Source organism: Lutra lutra, chromosome 1 (genome assembly GCF_902655055.1).
Source record: "Lutra lutra chromosome 1, mLutLut1.2, whole genome shotgun sequence".
NCBI classification, from domain to species: Eukaryota; Metazoa; Chordata; class Mammalia; order Carnivora; family Mustelidae; genus Lutra; species Lutra lutra.
The window spans coordinates 61,277,005-61,300,281 of record NC_062278.1 but is presented as its reverse complement, the minus strand read 5'-3'; the positions used below and the strand labels follow the sequence as shown (position 1 = coordinate 61,300,281).

Genomic DNA, 23,277 nt, shown 5'->3' with positions numbered 1-23,277 from the left:
TAACATCACTAATAATTAGAGAAAGGCAAATTAAAATCACGAGGAACCATGTCATTCCCACTATAATGGCTAGAATTTAAAAGACTGACAATAGGGGCTCCTAGGTGGCTCAGTCGTTCAGCGTCTGCCTTCAGTTCAGGTCATGATCCCAGAGTCCTGGGATCAAGCCCCACATAGGGCTCCTTGCTCAGCAAGGAAGCCTGCTTCTCCCTCTTTCACCTCTCCCCCGCCCCGCCCCCGCCCTCGCTTGTGTTACCTCTTTTGCTGTGTCTCTCTGTCAAATAAATAAAATAAAAAAAAAAAAAAAAAAAAGACTGACAACATCCAGGGTTGGTGATGATGTGGACTCTCTGACAGAGCTGTTGAAAATGCGAAATCTTGCAATCACTCTGGAATACAATTGGGCAGTTTCCACAGGAAATACGGAAGTAGATTTCAAGAGATGACTATTCACTTGCCTCTCTGCCATTTATTTCTGAAACCTGAAAAGAAAATGCCAGCGTGCAGATCAGTGTTTGGGGCTCCAAGCGCGACCCCACGAACCTGGTGGTAGGAGGCGCGGCGCCCAGAGGTCGCGGAGAGGAGGACAGCGCTCAGCTGGTGTTAGGGCCCCACCGGGCCCCACCAGACCCCGCACTCCGGTTCCCACGAAGGAGGCACATTGCTCAGCCCCTGCTTCTGAGGACACGAAGCGGGTGGATGGAGCGGAGCTGAGAGCAGCCCTGCGGAGCCGCAACCCCCCGGAACACGGTCCCCCCGTGTGCTGTCAGTGCCCGTTTCCTAGACGAACATCCCCAGCAATAGAGAAAAAGAGTTGTTAGGAAATGAAATCGAAGATGCAAACAAGGGGCTTCTACCTCACGATCTCTTTCAGAGCCACTGAAGGGTCTTAAGTATGTGAGTGAAAACCAGATTCACCTGGACTGTGTAAAAAATGGACTTGGCCTGGAGGCACGGAGACCAGTTTCACTTGGCCACCGTATTTTATCACCACTCTATGCACTGCAAACGCATGCCTGCTAGCCGGAAAATTGGACTGGTGTGGTTACTTGATGTCATCCTCTTATATCTAGTGCAGTAAACCAATGCTGAATGCACAAAGCCAGTAGGAAGATCTATGATGAGGATTTCAGCTTCAGTTAGGAATGCGGATAAAATAAAAAGCTAACATCTTATCCAGCAGAAATTCCTCTTATTTAACACTAAGTTGTGTTAGAAAGGTGTTAATGTGTTATTTTTAACAGTGGTCCAAAGAAACTCTTAAATTCTGTTCTCTTGAACCGTCAAAACTGTGTTATTTTACTTTAGACTCGATAAACTGTAGTTGTTTAGAAAATCATACACACCCCAGATATGATATTTATTAAGCAGAATAGCTTTTTTTCAAAGATTTTTAAAATTTTTTATTTATTTATTTATTTTAAAGATTTTATTTATTTATTTGACACACAGAGAGAGAAATCACAAGTAGGCAGAGAGGCTGAGCAGAGAGCCCGATTTTGGGGCGGGGGTGGGGGGTGGTGTTTGATCACAGGACCCTGAGATCATGACCTGAGCTAAAGGTAGAGGCTTAACCCACTGAGCCACCCAGGTGCCCCTGAAGTTTTATTTATTTATTTATTTTTTTTTTAGATTTTATTTATTTATTTGACAGACAGAGATCACAAGTAGGCAGAGAGGCAGGCAGAGAGAGAGGAGGAAGCAGGCTTCCTGCCGAGCAGAGAGCCCGATGCGGGGCTCGATCCCAGGACCCCGGGATCATGACCTGAACCGACAGGCAGAGGCTTTAACCCACTGAGCCACCCAGGCGCCCCAAGTTTTTTTAAAAAAGGCATTAATTCTATATAATTTCATGTAGGTGCTATTAGCATTACTATTACGTTCTGAATTGTAGGGTCTTTCTAATCTGCAGCTTTGTTTTATTTTTATTTATTTATTTTTATTTTTTTTTTTATGTGACAGAGAGATCACAAGTAGGCAGAGAGGCAGGCAGAGAGAGAGGGGAAAGCAGGCTCCCGGCTGAGCAGAGAGCCCGATGTGGGGCTTGATCCCAGGACCCTGAGATCATGACCTGAGCCGAAGGCAGTGGCTTAACCCACTGAGCCACCCAGGCGCCCCTAATCTGCAGCTTTGATTTGGTTGTGCTAAGTCAATTCAGAGGCTAATTAGAACTACATATGCCGAGATGGATGAAAATGTTAAAGGAAAAAAGTGTAAAAGTTCCACAGTTTAGAAGCAATTTTAAAGGCTTTCTGGGTTATCATACCCTTTAAACTGCTGTACAAATATTAAGATGCAGTTAGTTTAACTTTGCACTTTTCCCAATACAAGGTCAGCATCTTCTGTACACAGGCTCAAGTAATTCCCATTGTGCCAGGCCCTGTGTGCACCTTCTGAAAGTTACCTGGTCTGGCCCCTGGAAGTCCAATACCTGAGACATTTCCAAACCCGGTTGTGGAAGTGCTTGGAAATCTTTCACTACCACTAGGTGGAGGACACCTGTTTCAGGAGGGGAAGAGTTATGAAATAGGAAGCGAAACGAGGAAAAGGGAGTTATGATCACGTTTCCAGAGCTCCAATCCCATTTGGGAGTTAGGGGACCTTCAGGTCTCCATTCATTACCCGCTGCTCTACACCTTTCAGATGCAGATCTCTAGGAACGCAAGACTGAGGTTCCAAACCCCATCCCCCAATGCCCCATACAGTTTCCCCCCAATTGGGAGGCTCCCAGGGCATTTCTGAACACGCGTCATCTCCAGTTCAAAGGAATCTGTGCTTTGTTGCCAATGCAGGATGACAGATTATCACATCCCACAAATTCAAGCACCGTCAGGTCGGCAACGATCTTCCAGGGAAAAGAGCAGTCAGTAGGAGACGTCTGGATTCTCTTTTCTTGCCCACTTCTTGTGACGGAGGCATCATTCTCCTTCCTACCCTCTAAGCTATGAGGAGTTCTCTAATCGTTCCTGAAAGCCTTCCATGACCTCTTCCTTTTCAGTTTTTCCACTTCCAAACTTGGAAGAGGTGACAAGCAGCACAGAGAACAAGATACAAAGTAGTTTTTTAAAGCACCTCCTCTTCTAGGTTCTCAAGGCGTCCCCTTTAATGAACCAGGCCCACCTCTCTCTCAGTCACCTACTGGCTTTCCTTGCTGCCCATCACTCTACCTTTAAGAATATTTCCTGTTCCTTCAACCCAACTTGCACACCTCCGCCCCCCGGCCCTCCTCATTGGGCCGCCCGAGGCCCGTTCACTCCTCGGTTTTCCCTCCGTCTCCTCCCGCCCTCCAGCCTAGCGCACCGGCGTCCCGGCTCTGATTGGCTACCTCGGCAGCCTCCCCGGGGCCGGGTTGGTGGGCTGAGTGGCAGAGGCGGGAGCGCGGCGCACTCAGGGTAGGCTGTTCGCCTGCCGAGCGGCGGCCGCGGGAGGGGCGGGGAGGGGCGGGGAGGGGCGGGGGGAGGGGGGCTGGGAAAGTTGAGGCCGCGCTGCCGCCGGGTCTCCGGCCTTGAGGGCTCGGGCTCGCAGCGGCGGCGGTGGCCGCAAGAAGAGGCGGCGGGGGCGGGGGGAGAGGAGGGCCTGGGCCCGCGCTCCCCCAGCCCCAGAGGAGCAGGCGGCGGCCGCGGACGGAGAGATTCGCCCCGGCGGTCGGACACCCCTGCCATACCCGCCTGGGATCATGACCCAGGCGGGGGTCGCCGCCGCCGCTGCCGCCGCGGCCGAGACCGCGCAGCCCGCGGGTGAGTGACTGCGGGAGGGGGCCGCTGACAGCCGGGGCGGGGGGCGGGGGCCAGGGCTGCGGGGGCGGCTCCGGGGGGCGGCTCCGGGCTCTGCTCCACCCACCCCCTCCCGGTCCCGGAGACGAGGGCTGCGCAGAGTGTGTCTCCTTCCTGGGGACCCCTGAGTGCGGAGCCCCGTGGGGTGAGAGCGTGGGCGCTGCGCCTGCCCCTCTTCTCCCCGACCTCTGGCGCCCCGCGCCCCCTGGTGCCAGACCGGTGGGGGACTCGCGCTGCGGCCCGGCCCCCAGGAACGCTCGGGGCGAGAGAGCCTCCACGCCGCCCTGGGTGCATAAAGACCCGGGCATCCCGGTTCACACCGGATGGCCTTTGCCTGCCTCCTTCACCTTTTCCTGTCTCCTTCATCCGCTTTTATTTATTTCTTTGCTCTCTGAATTTTCCTTGGACCCACTGGTCAGACTCCTGCGACTTGCTTTTTAAGTCTCACCCCTATAGTCAGAGAGTTAGGCTTGCGTTTTCTTTTAAGAAGCCTTTCTTTTTCTTTCTTAGTAGGATCAGTTCAAGCGAATAGCCAACTCTTGAAATCTGGCTCCATATTTCCTTTTCATGTTTTACATTTTGACTCTTGGGTTTTCCTTTACTCACTGCCCTTTCCCCGCCCCACGGTTACGTTGGGATATGGTCTTTCGAGTTTATTAACTTTATGTGGGAATAAGAGACTGCATAAACTAACCTATGTGTGTGCTATGGGCTTCCAACTTAAGTTCTCACACCATTTTACCATTAAGTAGATACCGTGACCTAACACCACGGAAAATAAGATAGTTGTGGCTAACTTAATTTCGTATAAAGAACACAGTTCCTGACCTATAAGCCAAGTATAGATTTCTTGAATAGACACTTTGGTGAGTAACATGCACCCTGAAGCATATTGGTATCTCTGCTTTTTCTTTGAAAACAAGTGAGCAAACACACCACCCTGCTTTTTGAAGGATCAACAGGCTGTCATACTCTTTAATCATCTTGGTGATTTTTTTCTTCCACAAACGGTTGTTTAATGTAGCACAGAGTTGTTGTATAGGATACATTCTTTTGTTTCCCTTTATTTGTGAAGTATTCTGACAGTTATTTGTTACAAAATAAGCAAAGTACTTGGTAATCATTGCACATCTGAAACCAGGAATAGTATAATGTCTCCAGGTACTACAAGAATGAATACTTAATATCTCACATTTTGCTCTGGCCTAAGTATAAGTAGTACGCCTCTTGTATATGTAGATATTACACTCTTTCTAAATTTAAAAGAGAATTTTGTAAAATCCAAACATGGATGCAACCTAGAACATTCCTTAATATGAAAGCACTTCACTGCAGGGGTATAAGGGCAACATAGGATTGAAATATTTATTTTCTAAGTTAGTTGTCTGTAGGACATCATGGAAATAAAATTCTGGGTTTCAGACTGCGCAGTCAATGAACCGATCATGTGAGAGAAATTGATGGGTTATTTTCTGATTTTCAGAGCTTAGCACTGTCAACAAGGGAAAAGAAACACTAAGAAAACAGAATGTTTAACTCAGGTTGGAAGATAACCTTCAACAGGCAATCAGTTCAGAATTGTTACTTATAAACAGGGACTGAAATCAACCTTAGGTCTTAACCACATCTGTCATGCCTTACTTTTCTATACCCAAGCCCAGTGATTCTGACTCTGGACTGTAGAGTCGAGTCACCTTGTATGCTTTTACATTTTAATGTCCTCACCACTCCCCTCAGAGATTCTCTTACTTTTGATGTGAGGTGAGCCCTAGCCAGAGGTATAATTTTTAAAGTTCCCCATATGTTTCTATTTAGCAGTCATGGTTGACAGCTACTGAGTCTAGAACAGCTGCTAGGCTTGTGTTCCAGGCTTTGCTAAATCAGGCCTTCATTCGTGTGTCCAGTTTTTACCCAGTGCTTCTAAACCTCTGGACCTCCTCATGGTCCCACAACTATGTAGTTCAGATCTCTGCTTTTGTTAATGACATTGGTCTTTCCCACCACGTAGACAGCCCTCCCCGTGCTCCTTTCCCCACCAATGATAGTTCTAAATCTACTTTTATGAAGGTTTTCCTAAGAGCCCTAACTCTTAGTGATTGGCTCCCTTTGAACTTTTATGCCATCGTTGTTTAAAAGACTCCCTTTATACTTATACCATAATTTCTTTTGTATATGTGTTTTATTACTCTCAAGCTTAACAGCAAGGAGTATTTTACTTTTTGGCTCTTCTACAGTGGTTTTCTATGAGTTGGATTGGTTTGCTTTGGAATCCTTCTGACCCTGCTTACAACCCTAGTTTCAGGTTTGATTCTGTCTCAGGTGTTTCTGTCGTGGTAGCTTTCTCACACCTTGGCTTGCTTTGAACTCATATATGGATGTCAATGTCTTCCATATCTTTTCCTGATTTCTCCAGTAGGTTATTATTTTTTTCTCAGTGACCTCATAACATTTTGTACTTATTTCTGGGTTAAGGCTAATCACATTGCCAAAGGTATGTGTTTATCCACTTTTTGCACCAGACTGCTACCAAGAGCCTCCACGTTGAGCAACTCCAGGCAGTATGTTTCACGTTGTATTCTATTTTTCTCTCTATTTTTTTTTAAAGTAGGCTCCACATCCATCACATTGTATTCTTTTTTTTTTTTTAAGATTTTTTATTTATTTATTTGACAGAGAGAGATCACAAGTAGACGGAGAGGCAGGCAGAGAGAGAGAGGGAAGCAGGCTTCTTGCTGAGCAGAGAGCCCGATGTGGGACTCGATCCCAGGACCCTGAGATCATGACCTGAGCCGAAGGCAGCGGCTTAACCCACTGAGCCACCCAGGCGCCCCAGCATCACATTGTATTCTTAAATACCATTGCAGGACAGCAAAAATGCAACCCCCAATAATGGGAACTGTGTTCTCTTCATCTTTGTAATTTTATTTATTTATTATTTTTTAAAAGATTTTATTTTTAAGTAATCTCTATACCCAACGTGGGTTTTGAACTTACAACCCTGAGATCAAGAGTTGCATGCTGTACTGACTGAGCCAGCCAGGTGCCCCGTCTTTGTGATTATAGGACCTAACTTAACACTTGTCATTCATAGGGACTTAATAAATGTTTGTTGAATGAGTAAATGACTACCATGTTATATATCATGCAGAGATAACCCTGTACATCTTTAGCATAGGTTGATTTGACATTGATTGATTTGCTATTAAATATTTTTATGTCTTCTGTTATGAATTTGTTAAGGGTTAGTGGAATTTAAGTAGTTGTGGTTTTGGCAGACCCCTTAAACTTGTAATCTTACTTCCAATATGCATGGGGATATATAGCTTGAGTCTTTTACTCTCAGCTCTACAGGTTGACTCTTGTTATCTGTAAAATATTTGTGGAACTCTCACTAAGAGCTTTTAACTGTCCAATTGGATAATTTTTCTTTTTCTCATTAAATTTTCCATAGAGTACAATTGTACTATTTCAGAAGGCCAGATCTTTTAATTAGATCGTGGAGCATGATAAGTTGCTCTTATTAATGTGCTAATACTGTGTTTTAAATTCAGTTCTTCAAGTATGTATTGAGTGCTTACCATGTGCCTAATGCCCGAAGGTGCTAAAGAGTACAGAAATAGTAAACACTGGGAACTCAGCTCTTAGAAGTTCTTAGACTTATAGGAAGGATTGGGGAACACCATATCAAATAATTAAGGAACTGAATACAGTATTCATTAGATGCTAATTTAAATATAAGTACCCCAAATCTCAGATACAGTGGTTAATACTATGGAAAATTAAGAACGACCAGATATTGGGATGCCTGGCTAGCTCTGTTGGTTAAGTGTCTGCCTTCGGCTCAGGTCATGATCATAGGGTCCTGAGATTGAGTCCCTCATTGAGCTTTTGCTCATTAGGGAGTGTGCTTCTCCATCTGCCTGCCACTCTCCCTGTTTGTGCCCCACCCCCCGCCAACAAATAAATAACATAAAATCTTAAAAAAAAAAAAAAGCCAGATATTCTTTTTTTTTTTTTTTTAAGATTTTATTTATCTGACAGAGAGAGATCACAAGTGGGCAGACAGGCAAGCAGAGAGAGAGAGAGGAGGAAGCAGGCTCCCTGCAGAGCAGAGAGCCCGATGTGGGACTCGATCCTGGGACCCTGAGATCATGACCTGAGCTGAAGGCAGAGGCTTAACCACTGAGCCACCCAGGTGCCCCAAGATATTCTTTAAATAGATATTTATTACTCCCATATACTGAGTACTCATTGTTGAGGATACAAACATAAAAGATGTTTCTATCATTTAGAAACTTTACAGACTAGTGGAAAAAACCAGTAAGCATGTAGAGCTAAGACATTGATAAGACACATGTTAAGACATTGTGGAGTATTAGGTCAGGATGTTTGGGACTAATCTCTAGGGACCAGAGAAAGTTTCAAAGAGGATAATGAGAAGTTTTCAGCTGGAATGTTAATAGGAACATCCCAGACAAACTAACAGGTACAAAGGCATGGAAGTGAGAGGGATCATTTCTTGATTAAGGAGCTGCAGGTAGACTGATATCAATAGAAAGTGGTATGCTAAAGAGTATGGACTTTGGAGTCAGACATACTTTTATTCCTGATTGCTTTGAACCCTTGTAGGTCTTGCCTGTGTAGGGTAGCAGTATTCTACTGGTAACTTCACTGCTAGTGGTAATACAAAGAGGTACCCCAGGATTCCTCCAGTTTTCATCTATGCTCCCATACCTTTGCTTTTAACTATCACCTGGCTGCATGTAGAGCCCCACATAGCCTCACCTCACAATTAATGAAGCCATTATTGGGTACCCTGGTGAAAGCATTGTCACCTTAGCTACTATAATTTCTTTTTTTTTTAATCTTTTTTTTTTTAATTTCAGTGTTCCAGAATTCATTGTTTATGCACCACACCCAGTGCTCCATGCAAACTACTATAATTTCTTAAACAACAGAAGCCACAGTAAAGGAGACAGGGAGAAGAAAGTTGTTGTATAACCATTAGAGGTAACTCTAACCTCTACTCTGATTTCTCATTGGTTATGAGCAATAGAAATTGCCTTCAGCTAACTTAAGCAGAAAATTTATGGTTAGATTTATGGATAGATATTGGGTAAGCTCACAGAAGTGAAGAAAGCCAGAATAATCAAGCCTTGGGAAGGCCTGGGGACAGCAGCTTCTAAGATCACATGGGCCCATGGGGCTAACTCAGCCAGAGCCACCTTTCTGCCTTGTGTGGTCCTTTGGTTCAGCCGTGTGCCCACCCCAGAGAGAAGCCCCCTTTTTTTTTTTTTTTTTAAGATTTTGTTTATTTATTTGACAGAGATCACAAGTAGGCAGAGAGGGAGGCAGAGAGAGAGAGAGGGGGAAGCAGGCTCCCCGCTGAGCAGAGAGCCCGATTCAGGGCTTGATCCCAGAACCTTGGGATCATGATCCAATTCGAAGGCAGAGGCCTTAACCCACTGAGCCACCCAGGAGCCCCAAGCCCATTTTTGATAGGCCTATCAGACCTCAGAAATCAGGCAGAGAAGTTTTCTAAAGGAAAAGTGAGGTATTGTTGCCGTAACACCAAAGCAACAGATATTTCCTACAGAGTTCATTGGATTTGATACTGTGGAATTCTTCTGCAAGCAATTTTATGAGTAAAAACCAGGTAATGGTGAGGAGAAGAGTGGATGGGACTTGAGGAAGAAGGGACAATGAGTATAAATTACTTGTTCAAGAAGTCTGATGGTTGGGAGGAAGAAAGAATGGGAACACATAGAAGGAGTTGCAAGGTCAGAAAAAAATTTTTTTTGCCTTTTAAAATAAAAAAAATTGAATAAGGATATATTTTAATGGAAAACCACTAACAGAGAAGGAGGGATTAATAATATATTAGAGAGAAGAGATATTATGTAACAAGATTACTAAGAAGTGAGAATGATAGAATCCAGGACAAAGGTAGTGGGTTTAGTGTTCTAGAAATGTTATAGGAGGTTTTAGAGAAGAGGACAGACTTGCACTGGTCCTCAAAGGGTTAATAGCAGGGACACCTGGGTGGCTCAGGTCTTGATCCCAGGATCCAGTCCCCCAGGGGGCTCCTTGCTCAGCGGGGAGCCTGCTTCTCCCTCTGCCATAGCTCCCCTTGCTTGCTCAGTCTCTCTCTCTGACAAATAAATAAAATCTTTTAAAAAAAGGGTTAATTGTATTTGAAAAAAACAGCATAGTGGAAAGGTCATTTCAGTGGGCAAGTAGCAAAGATTTAACAAAAATGAACAGCTGATAAGGAGCACAGGGAAGAACGTGTCTGGACTGGAGAGGAGGGAAGGGTAGATGGCATGATTAGCTTGATAGCTCTGCTCCTGTGTGTGTTGTATTAAGTGTTTAAGTGGTGAGTGAGACTGGCCAGTGAAGAAGGTGGTGTTAGGTAGGATCATGAAAACTAGGACCCAAGAGTTTGGATTTGATCCAGTAGATTGTGGAAAATAGTACTGTAGTTCTAGAGCAGGTGGGGGACATGCTGAGTACTGTGAATTGGAAAGATTACTGAGACATTGGAATATGAAACCATTGAAGAATAAAGGAAAGACTGGGAGCCAAAAAGACTATTAAGAGCCAGATATGTGTAAAACAGGGCCTAATCTGAGGTGGTAGGAATAAACAGGAGGAGATGAACATTGTGAAAAGAATTGATAGGGTTTGGTGAGAAAATTTGCAGATTGTATTTGGGTTTAGAGACAGGTTAAAGTTCTGGTGTCATTGATAAAATGGAGAAATTGGAAGAAAGTCTCTGAAGAGGCAGGGCAATTCACCATGTTGCAAAGACTGTTAATTGGTTTTGAAATGAAATGTTCTGAACAGAACTTGTCTAACCGAAGATTTGGAGCTTTATTATAAAAAGGTAATGCCTTTTACACAGAAATAGTTTGAAACTTTGTAGAAAAAAAGCAAATAGGAAAGAAACAGCATTGAGCCTTGGAAATCAAAGTGAGAGACAAGCATTCATGTGAGAGAAAGATTATGTGTAATTGGGGAGGAGGAAGACAATTTAGGAGAGGAGGTGTGGAGGAAGGGGAGACAGCAGCAGCCTCTAGTCCTGCAGAGAGGAGAGGGAAGGCAGAGAAAGACTCCGCCTCTCATGTGGGGAACAATAGTTCTGACCTCCAAGAAAGCAGTTTTGGTTGGCAGGAACAATCAGAAGACTGCTATGGAGTAGGCGGGATTGGTCAGTGAAGGAAAGAGGAGAAGTTTTAGAGGAGAAGTAGGCGAGGAATGGAGTGATAGGGAAGGCAGTGAATTCTTATTTAATAAGCTCCATATTTTGGAAGCAGAAGAGAAATGGTTAAGAAGAGAAAGGAATCAAGTCTAGAGTCCCTCTTCATAGATGGAAAAGTTAGCTTTAGGATGTTCTGGTAGGCTGAAGGGACAGATGCATGGGCAGAGGTCTGTTATGTTATATGTAGAATACAGTTAAGGAACTGGTACCAGGTGATCTCCGTCTTCCCAGTGAATTAGGGGGAAAATGGAAAAAGGCAACTTTTGTGTATTGAGTGCTTGCTTTGTACCAGACGCTTTGCTTGATCCACTGAATGTATTATCGTGTAAACTCGTAACAGTCCTCCCTGAGGATGGTGATAGTCTCTCAGTCTTAAATGTGAAGACGTCAAGACTTCAAGGAATATTTATTTACTTATTTTATGGAAGAACTTTTAAAAAAAGTTATGATTTTTTAAACTAATCTCTGCACCTACCATGGGGCTTGAATCTATAACTCTGAGATCAAGAGTCGCATACTTCATGGACTAAGCCAGCCAGGCACCCCAAGGAATACTTACTTTAAAACCAAATAGCTAGTGAATGCCAGCTTTAAGATTTGATTCTAGGTCTGTATCAAGACTATTCCCATTCACCTATACCATTTATTCATTAATCTGAGGTAACGGGTATGTGGGATATCAGTGATTATAGTGGCTATGCCTCAGAATTGCTTTTGGAGCCTTAAAAAATTACTGTAACTTGCCCCAGTCATTCATTCCTTCACCAGTATACTTATTGATTACCTACTATTTTAGGGTTCTCCAGAGAAACAGAACCAATATGATATATATCACAAGATGAGCCCAGAGCATCAAATGGTGCCAAAAAGTAAGGAAGTGCTAAAAAAAATGGGGGTGGGAGAGAGGGGAGGGCTTGTGAAAAGGACACAGGAGCCAGCCTGAAAGTGCGCAATGGCCAAAGCTTGAACAATTTCAACAATGAAATAACTGTAGCATTCTATTTTGACTGAAAGGATAAAATAAATATTTCCTTGAGTCCAAACTGATATAAATAAATGATTGAATGCATAAATTGGAGTAGAAGAGACAAATATCCTTTGCAGAATAATTATAAAAATATATTTAGTTACTCCCTTCTCAAAGAGATGGAGATTAGTTCCCCTCTCATTGAGTGGGCTAGACTTAGAACCCACTTCCAGAGAATAGAACATGGAAAGGGAAAAATAGTAATATAGCAGTAATTACTTAGGTCATGTTAATCGGAAATTTCAGGAGGGAAAAGTTGGTGTGAGAGACTACATCTTTTATAACTTAAATCCTTCAGTATGATCTTAATATAAGGTTATTTTATTTGTATAATGAAAAAATCCAGGGGTGCCTGGGTGCTGGGGTCGGTTGAATGACAACTCCTGGTTTCTGCTCAGGTCATGATCTCAGGGTCATGAGATTGAGCCCTGCATCAGGCTCTGCGGTCATCACGGAGTTTGCTTAAGACTCCATCTGTCCTCCCTCTGCCCCTCCCTTCCTCTAAAATAAGTAATCTTAACAAAATCTAGGTAAGTAACAAAAAGAATTAAAAATAGGAAAATAAGGACACATCTTTATTAGTGTTCAAAAGCTGGGAATGGTATTTAATCTAAAGATCAAAAAATGGAGGAATTTGTGAAAAATGTTAAGTATGTGGGATCATGTTGATGGCGGAACCATACAGTGTGGAGAAATCTGCAACTCAATATAGACTTAAAGGTGAATAAGTAGGAAAGTGAGTCTTCCCACTGCAATTCTGGAAGATCCCAATACTCAGAGCCTTTGAAAAGTAGGAAGGGGTAGAGGCTGGTTATCCTAGTTCATTCAGGCTGCTATAACAAAATATCATAGATTGAGTGGCTTATAAACAACAGATATTTATTTCTCACAGTTCTGGAGGCTGGGAGTTCAAATTATGGTGCCAGCATGGTTGGATTCTGGTGAAGGCCTTCTTCCAGGTTGCAGATTGCGTACTTCATGCTGTACCCTCACATGGTGGAAGGGGCAAGCAAGCTCTCTGGGCTCTCTTTCGTAAGGGCGCTAATCCCATTTATGAGGACTTTGCTCCCATGACCCAAACATTTCCCAAAGGCCCTACCTCATAATACCTTCAGTTTTAGGATTTCAATGTACGAATTTTGAGGTGGGAAAGAAACATTCAGATCATAGCAGTGGTCAAAGGTAATTAATTAGCAGACTTCAGAACAATCGTAGCAGGACCAATTAGGATACCTAATTATAGTGTTTACTCACAGGGCTAAGCTCCTAGAACATATTTATATAAACTGAGGGTATCTCCATCATGGACTTTAGGGCCAGGGAGAGAATCAGGGTTATACTTTAGAGAATTTCCACTTGTCACTGTGCATGTGGAGCTCCTTCCTTCGGAAGGCACCCATCTCATTGTTCACCTCCTTCACCAATGTGTGATAGTTTTGACAGCCAGAACTCTTACAGTCAGCATTCACATTCATGGCAGGGAGAAGAGTGATTTTTAAATGTGTTAAAGTATTGGTTCTTAGTGGTGGATGCACATTAAAATCAAGGAGGGAGCTTTCTTTAAAAAGATGATTTCTGTAGTGCATCCAGAATTAAGAATCACTGAGTTAGGGAAACCAACTTCATCTGTCAATTCAGTTAACTGATTCTCACTAAATATTTAAGGAAAACCATTAGGATGAAAGAGTAACATCAAGCTGAACGTAAAGAGGAATTGATCTTTGAGAAAACAAACTGAATGTAGTGGACAAAGATAACATTTTTGTCCAAAAATATCCTAAAAAATTTGAGAGCATGTAATTTCCATAAAACAGCAGTGGGTGCTATGAAAAAGAAATGAGAATAAGAAAGTTTTGGGAAATTGTAAACATGTTTTCTGAAATAAAAACTTCAATAGCAGGCCGAATAGCAGCATGGTTGTACTTGATGATTAAGTTAAAGGACTAGATAATCAAACCAAGGAGTTCTTCTTAAATAACATACAAAAGGACAAAGAAGAAAATTAGGAGCTGTTGGACTTGCAAAATAGATCTTGGAAGAGAACTAGCCATTCTAGAGCTAAAATTCTACATAGTTGCAATAAGTGCTTGGGATGGGAGATGGGCGGTGGGCAGTTGGTGGGTAACATAGAATCTGTTAAAACTTTTGTGGTGGGAGCAGAGGAGACCATAGATACTGTTTTTAATAGGAAGAAAACAGATTTAAATTTTAATATTAAGATACTTTAGATTATTGATAAGCAATTCCTTTACTCTCTGTTCTAGCCTCCCAGCTTTGCTTTTCTTTGTGTACACTTTCATCCTCAAACTGGCTTCTTTCTTATGCAAGATGTCTGTATTTGAAATTTTATGCTTTCTCTTTAAATTGGAAAGGGAAAGAGCATAGCTACCCACACCATCAAAGAAAAATCCCGAGGTTTGCTATGTGTGGACCAATCTGAGACCAGTTACTGTGGCCAGAAAAAAAAAATCACTTCTCAAGACCTGCCATAAACTATCAGTGAAACACAAGGGCTGATTTAGAGGTATATACCTAAGTGAAAACTGGGGAATTTCATGAAGTGGAGAGGAGAAAATATCAAATGTCCACTGTAGTATGTCTCTTAAAATTGTTAGGGAAATTCATAAATCAAACAGGTAGAAAAGGAAAACAGGTATCGAGGGAGGAAAACAAACAAAAAATCAGGCAAAAAAAAGTAAAAAAGTCAGGGTGGGAGGAGAGAGAGAACAGACTATGAGCATATGGGACAATGTTTACAATAAATATGACTGGAATAAATTCTCTCTCTCTTTTTTCTTTTTTAAAAAAAGGCCCTTAGATTGTATAAAACCAAATTTGGTCACTTCAGACAAATATAAAACAAAGTAATGCAGAAAGCTTAAAAATCAAATACACATATGCATACCCTGAGCAAATGTTAAGTAGAAGAAAATGAACAGTAATTTGTTATCAATGTTTATTTCAAAGAGCAAACATTAACTTTTAAAAATATTTACTATGGCTTTATACCTAAGGAGCTAATAATACACACTCTTCTCAAACACTCATATAACAGTTAACAAAAATATATCATGTAAGAGGCCTAAAGGAAAACCTCAAATTCTAAAAATCAGCTACTTTTTAAAAAAGTTTATTTGTTTAAGTAATCTCTACACCCAGTGTTGGGGTCAAATTTGTATCCTGGAGCTCAAGTGCCACAGTCTCTACCAGCTCTCCAGCCAGGCATCCCTAAAAATTAGATACTACTTATTGTCAATCATAATACAAGGAAACAGTTGATATATATGCATATAAATTAACAAAAGGGGAGCCAAAGAGGAATAAAACTACTTGGAAAACTCTTTATTTCAGCTCAGGTTGAAGAGGGTGTAAGAGTTGAAATTACAAGGAAGAAAAAGTCAAGATAATAAAAAGCAAATCACAGAAAAAATATAAATGATTCATACCATGTGAAAGGGTATTTAGCCTCACTAGTCATCAGTGAGATGCAAGTTAAGCAATAAGATAAATTTTGTTGCCTTTTAGACTGAGAAAAGCTTAAAAGATGTTGATTGCAGTCTTTTTTTCAGAATTGTTTTTAGTAGCAAAAATAATAAGAGGGGAAGAAGGAAAAAATGAGTTTGGTCAATGGGGAACAGCTGAATAAATTATGGCTTTGTGTTTCATAACACTGTGTAGGTATTAGAAAGAATAAGGTAAATTGATATGGATTTACCTGGAATGATGTTTATATTTCTAAGGAAAAATAAAGCATGTTACAGAGTGACATATATAGCATGATTTCATTTGTATAAAAAGTTTATGTGCTATGGTTTCACTTATTTGTGGAGCATAACTAATAGCATGGAGGACAAGGGGAGATGGAGAGGAGAAGGGAGTTGAGGGAAATTGGAAGGGGAGGTGAACCATGAGAGACTATGGACTCTGAAAAACGATCTGAGAATTTTGAAGGGGTGGGGGGTGGGAGGTTGGGGGCACCAGGTGGTGGGTATTGTAGAGGGCACGGATTGCATGGAGCACTGGGTGTGGTGCAAAAATAATGAATACTGTTATGCTGAAAAAACAACAACAACAAAAAAAAGAAAGTTGATAACATTAAATTCTAAGGTAAAAAAAAAAGTTTATGTGCATGGGATAATAATACAAATATATAGATAATGCTGAAGAAAGATCAAGAAAATTGGTACCGAATTGATTCTCAACTGGGAGAGTAAAATGGAATAGGTGGTAGTGGGTTCTTTAATTCTCCTCCCCACAATAAAAGGATGTAGTTAGGAGTAATATTTACTTTTTTGTTTTTCAGTATAGTATTTAAAAAAATAATTTAAAATTTAGCTGACTGAGCCACCCAGGCACCCCTTAATCTCCTTTTCTTGTAAGGACACCAGTCATGCTAGATTAGAGCCCACCCTAACGACCCATTTTAACTTAATTATCTCTTTAAAGACCCTATTTCTGGGGTGCCTGGGTGGCTCAGTTGTTAAGCATCTGCCTTCGGCTCAGGTCATGATCCCAGGGTCCTGGGATTGAGCCTCGCATCGGGTTCCCTGCTCAGGGGGAAGCCTGCCTCACCCTCTCCCACTCCCCCTGCTTGTGTTCCCTCTCTTTCTGTCTCTCTGTCAAATAAATAAAATAAAATCTTAAAAAAAAAAAGGCCCTATTTCCAAATGCAGTCACATTCCACAGTACTAGGGTTTAGGACTTAAACAGTGACTCGAGGGAGACATAATACAGCCCATTTTGTAATTACAGATATATATATACACACACACATACATATATGTTATATACATACATTTGTATTATACACATATATAAACACATATACATATATTTAGATTGAATATTTAGATATTATGATTCAGTCTGTTTTAGATTGAACCATCTGAAATTTTCTAGAAGCAGAAAATGTCAAATGTGGGCAATTTCAGATGATTCAAAATAATGTGACATATTTAATCATTCTTTTAAGATATTTATTTATTGTATTATTATTTTTAAAAAGATTTTATGAATTTATTTGAGAGAGAGAAAGAGCATGTTGAGGGGAGGAGCAGAGGGAGAAAATCTCAAGCAGACTGTGCTGAGCAGAGCCCAGCGCAGGGGCTCGATCCCACGACCATGAGATCATGACCTGAGCTGAAACCAAGAGTTGGACGCTCAGTCAACTGAGCCAGCCACGCACCCCTATTTATTTATTTTAGAGCGGGGGAAGGGGTAGAGGGAGAGGGAGACAGAGTCCCAAGCAGACTCCCTGCTGAGCACGGAGCCCAACACAGGGCTTGATCTCAATAACTGGAGATTACAATCTGAGCCAAAGCCAAGAGTCAGACACTTAACCGACTGTCACCCAAGTGCCCCAATCATTCTCCTTTAAAAAAGAAAAAAGTCATTCATTTGGTGAGCCTTTGGGGTGTTTCCTTGTCCTTTGCTACTTGAAACAATTTTGTAAAGAATATCCTTGAATAAATGTCCTTTTGCACATATGTGAATATGACTTGTATGGTAAATTTCTAATTGGGAGGTACATGTTTCTGTGGACCAGACATGGATCCACAGTATGTCAGGAGGAGCCCTGGACACTCTGCTACAGGCCTCCCATCAGGGGCAGGGCTACCTCAGCAGAAATAAAGGGACTGGAAGCCTTAAGGACAGAGGAAGCCTTAAGAACAGACAAAGACTAGGGGTAGGGGAGGGAATATCGGAGGCACTATGGGGAGATGCATTACCTGCATCAAAGGAACCATATTAAGATATTCTCAATGATTGTTGGTGACTAAAAATGAGTAGAGGATTTCTTTTGTATAAGTGTTATCAGTAAAGTCATGGGATCCACCCTAAATTTTTTTTTTTAAGATTTTATTTATTTATTCGACAGAGAATGATCACAAGTAGGCAGAGAGGCAGGCAGAGAGAGAGAGGAGGAAGCAGGCTCCCCACCAAGGAGAGAGCCCGATGCAGGGCTCGATCCCAGGACCCCGGGATCATGACCTGAACCGAAGGCAGAGGCCTTAACCCTCTGAGCCACCCAGGCGCTCCATCCACCCTAAATTTTATCTAAGGAGCAGGATCACCCTACAGAGATTTGAACTGACCATGGAAGGTATTTTATAGTATTTCTATTTTATGTCCTGTTCTTTCAGTGTAGCCGTTACTAATATGTACATAAGTAATTGCTTGGACTTATATAGGGAAAATGTCTGGAATTGATATCACCAGACTTTAAAGCAGAGGGATCATTGGTACTTTATATACCTCTGTGCTGTTTAAAATTTTTGCAAAGGGTAGGGATTACTTTTGCAATTGAATTTCTTTAAAGATTTATTTATTTATTTTAGAGAGAAGTAGGAGAGGAACAGAGGCAGAGGGAGAGAAAGAATCTCAAGCAGACTCTCCCGCTGAGTACGGAGACTTACATGGGGCTCTATCCCACAACCCTGAGATCATGACCTGAGCCAAAATCAAGAGTTAGACACTCCACTGACTGAGCCACCCAAGTGCCCCAAACTTTTAAAAACTTAATGTGTGGAATTTCATTATAATTTCTTAGCTAGGAGTGTTTGTAGTTTGTATGGACAGGAGCAAGAAAAGGGTCTAACAAATTCCAAACTGTTTACAGTGAGTATTCCTAGAAAGCATGATTGTAGAGCTGAGTAACTTTTCCATTTAACTTTATGTATTTCTGTACTCTTTGAAAATCATTTTTATATAGATTGGTTACTTGTGTAGTTTGTAAATAAACATTTAAAACCTTTGGCTTGTTTCTTCTTCTTGAGGTACCATTTGACTCAGCTTCACAGTGAAAGCTCCGTGGCAGGACTTTATTAATTTCCTTTCTTTATATATGTTATAGTATCTCCAGGTTGGCATTTAGGAAACACCCTGACTGAGAGCAGCAAGTTTGGTGGCGATGCAATTGACAGGAAGCAGCCAACAGATGTTGCTAAAGCATGTAACATTTCCGTAATGGCAAAAGAAATGAGGGCTTAATTTATTTAATTTAATTTAATTTTATTTTTTAGAAATGAGCACTTCAGATAGCAGTTACACAAAGCAGAAGACAACATAGCATGCTCATAAATAAGTCCCCAAGTGCCCACCAAGATGGAAAGCAGCTGCTGAAACCAAACACATAGAGGAAGGATTCTTGGGGCTATGAAAAGCACCCCTGTGTTATCCCGAACTATATAATACAGATGTGCCAGATTTCATGATTTAATGAGTCGAACAGGTAGGCCAAGTAATAGGACATTATAGGTAGAGAATTATTAACCTAAAATATGCTGGAGATGATAAATACAAATAATAACTTATATAGCAAAATACAGAGGGCAAAGATGCCTAACACATTAAATAAGATGATAGAGCATACACATTCATGATGTCAAACATACAAGCTATAATCACGATTTTGTATATTTAATGATGGAGAAATGCTCACCTTACATAAAATGCAGAATACAGAATTGCTTGTGGTCTAACATTTGTTAAAACTCAGGCGTGTGCAGAAAAAAAAAATCCATAAGAAATCTGTAAGAATGTCAACAGTGATTCTTGTGGATTCTGGTCAAGTGACATGATTGAGAGTAGTTTCATTTTTTTCTTTGTGTCTGGCTTTCTAGGTATATATTTCTAGGTATATATGATTTTTGTTATAAGGAAAAACTGTTAAAAACTGTTAAATAAGCCATTAAGGAGGATAAAATTGCATTTGTTATAATTATGCTAGGGATAAAAATGGCTGTGACCCAGACCAGAGATTTAAGCTTAGTTGTGTTATCATTTCTGTGGATCCTCCTCTAGTTCAGTGGGTTAAGTCATTTTGATTTGAGAAAGCTAAGGATTTACTAGAGATCTCAGATAAAGAAATAGAACATATTTAAAAACTGCCTATGTAGGGGCGCCTGGGTGGCTCAGTGGGTTAAAGCCTCTGCCTTCGGCTCGGGTCATGGTCTCAGAGTCCTGGGATCGAGCCCCGCATCGGGCTTTCTGCTCAGCAGGGAGCCTGCTTCCTCCTCTCTCTCTGCCTGCCTCTCTGCCTACTTGTAATCTCTGTCTGTCAAATAAATAAATAAAATCTTTAAAAAAAAAACAAAACTGCCTATGTAGCTGTTCCATAAAACATTTTAAATAATTGTAAAATACTTAGGAATACATTAAGCAGCAGCAAAACAGAATTAAGTATAGGGTTGAAAAGATTTTCCACAAACCATGGACAAATTATGTTTAAGCAATGTACCATAAAGTGTTTTCAACTAAAATATTTTATTTATTTATTTATTTATAAAGATTTTATTTATTATTTGTCAGAGAGACACAGAGCACGAAGGAGCAAGGGGAGTAGCAGGCAGAGGGAGAGGGAGAAGCAGGCTTCCCGCTGAGCAAGGAGTCCGATGATGCGGGTCTCGATCCCAGAACCCTGGGATCATGACCTGAGCCAGAGACTTTAACCTACTGAGCCACAAAGGTGCCCCTAGACCTACTTAAAAAAAAAAAAAAATGCTAGTACTTATTCTTGGTAGCTTCACATATTTTCTGTATTAGGAAAATTGAGGATGATTGGTAACCAAAAAAAAAGTATTTTATGTTGAAAACAAACAGACATATAAACTGGTGGAAAAGATGAATGGGTAGAGAATTTCAAATTACCCAAAGAGACTTTCATTAAATGTTTTCTTTCCTTTTTTTTTTTTTAAACGGGGCAGTTGAGATACAATTCATATACCGTAAAGGTTAAAGTGAAATTCAGTGGTTTTAGTATATTTGCAGAGTTGTGCAACCATCACCATAGTCTAATCTCAGAACATCTCATCCCTGAAAGAACAAATACCTCCCCTACCTGTGCCCCCCCCCGCCCCCCACGGCCATTAGCAGACATTCCTCATCTTCCTCAGCCCCTGGCAACCGCTAATTTACTTTCAGTCTCTCTAAATTTTCATGTTCCCGAATTTAAAGTAGATGGGAATCATACAATATGCTGTCTTCTGTGATTGGCTTCTTTCACACTGTATAATGTTTTCAAGTTTTATCCATCCTGTATCAGTATTTCATTCCTTTTCATTGCTGAGTTATATTCTGTTGTGTGAATATACCACAATTAATTTATCCCTTCATCAGCTGGTATACATTTGGGTTCTTTCCCTCTTTGGATATTATGAATATTCCTGCTGTGAACATTGACATACAAGTTTTTGTGTGCGAACAGTTGTTTTTAGTTATCTTGCGTAAATGTAGTAGAAATGCTTGGTCCTATGGTAACTCTATGTGTAACATTTTAAGGAACTGCCAAATTGTTCCAAAGGGGTGGTACCATTTTTTAATCCCACCAGCAGTATATGAGAGCTCCGGTTTCTCCACCTCCCCACCAACGCTTGTTATGGACTGCCATTTTTATTTTAGCCATCCTGACAGATATGAGGTCATCACCAACGCTTGTTATGGACTGTCATTTTTATTTTAGCCATCCTGACAGATATGAGGTCATGTCTCACATGGTTTGTTTATTTATTTATTTGAAAGATCTTATTTATTTGACAGAGTGCGAGAGAAAGTACAGGCAGGGGGATGTGAGAGTGGGAGAGGGAGAAGCAGACTCCCCACTGAGCAGGAAGCCCAGTGCGGGGCTCCATCCCAGAACCTTGGGATCATGACCTGAGCTGAAGGCAGACACTTAACCCACTGAGCCACCCAGGCACTCCATTTTTTCATTTTCTTGATGGTGCCCTCTGAGCACAAAAATTTTTTATTTATTTTTTTATTTTTTAAAGATTGCAGAGAGAGCGGGGGGAAGCAGGCTCCCCGCTGAGCAGAGAGCCCGATGTGGGGCTTGATCCCAGGACCCTGGGATCATGACCTGAGCGGAAAGCAGAGGCTTTAACCCACTGAGCCACCCAGGCACTCCATTTTTTCATTTTCTTGATGGTGCCCTCTGAGCACAAAAATTTTTAATTTTGAAATTGAATATATTTTTATTTTGTCACTTGTGCTTTTGGTTTCATAGATAAGAGTTTTAAAGTGTTAGCTATTATGTTGAGCTAGGATACGGTTCTTTCTGAGTTAATTTTTGTATGTGTTACAAGGTAGGGGTCTAACTTCATTCTCTTGCATGTGACTGTCCCATTGCCCCAGCATCATTTGTTGGAAAAGCTGTTCTTTCCCCCACTGAATGGTTTTGGCATCCTTGTTGAAAACCAGTTGGTCACAAATGTAAGGGTTTATTTCTGGGCTCTTAGTTTGATTCCATTGATCTGCATGTCTTTCTTTATGCCAATACCACACTATCGTGGTTACTGTAGCTCTGTGGTAATTTTTTAAATTGTGAGCCCTCTTTTTTCAGTCTTTCTAAACAATCCCTAACAGTAGGATTCTTTTTTTTTTTTTTAAAGATTTTATTTATTTATTTGACAGAGAGAAATCACAAGTAGGCAGAGAGGCAGGCAGAGAGAGAGGAGGAAGCAGGCTCCCCGCTGAGCAGAAAGCCCCATGTGGGGCTCGAACCCAGGACCTGGGATCATGACCTGAGCCGAAGGCAGCGGCTTAACCCACTGAGCCACCCAGGCGCCCCTAACAGTAGGATTCTACCTCAAACATTTAACACATGTTTAAAGCAGATTATTTGAATATTTTGTTTTATGAGAAAACTATAAATCAAGTTGCTTTTTATTTGCATATGGCTTCTGATTGATGTTTTTGTCTTCTGTGAACAGGGGCCTTACGAGAAAATAAGTTTTCTGGGCTAGATATTATCACGTACATATGTTCAGGACAATAAGATATAAATTGAAACAGAATTGTAGTTGAAGACGTGATTTTGCTAAAATGTACTATATATGGTACAAATGCACCATGCTGTGTTTTCTCTCTCTCTCTCTCTCTTTCTTTCTTTCTTTCTTTCTGCAAGGGAGGGGGGAGGTAGAGAAGCACTATATGAAAATAGTTAAGGACCTGGGCTCTGGAGTTTGATTATATTAAGTTAGAATCCTGCCTCACCACTTCTTAACTATGTGACTATGGACAAATTACTAAATTATTTTAATGCCACTTACTTTATAAATTAGTGAGTATTAGATGGGGCTATGTGTATAAAATAGTTATGTAATGTGTACAAATGGTTATATAATTATTTTAAAATAAATTTTTAAAAAGTGTTTGCCAACAGAGCATTGATTAAATCTGGAGATGTCAAACATTTTACATTTATAGCGTAATTTTTTGCT

The 23,277-nt window shown here is 41.2% G+C and overlaps 1 protein-coding gene across 5 annotated transcripts in view; it reads left to right on the top strand.

Moving 5' to 3' along the window:
* Nucleotides 1-3,440: 3,440 nt before the first annotated feature.
* Nucleotides 3,441-23,277, top strand: part of USF3 (upstream transcription factor family member 3) — a 51,237-nt gene continuing 31,400 nt past the window's right edge. For 4 of the 5 annotated variants that reach the window (XR_007126530.1, XM_047725013.1, XM_047724980.1 and 1 more), the window contains exon 1: nucleotides 3,441-3,737. The gene's annotated coding sequence lies outside the window, so the exon portion shown is untranslated. Of the gene's footprint in view, nucleotides 3,738-14,424; nucleotides 14,586-23,277 lie in introns of those variants that run through there. The other variant, XM_047724989.1, reaches the window with a different exon arrangement.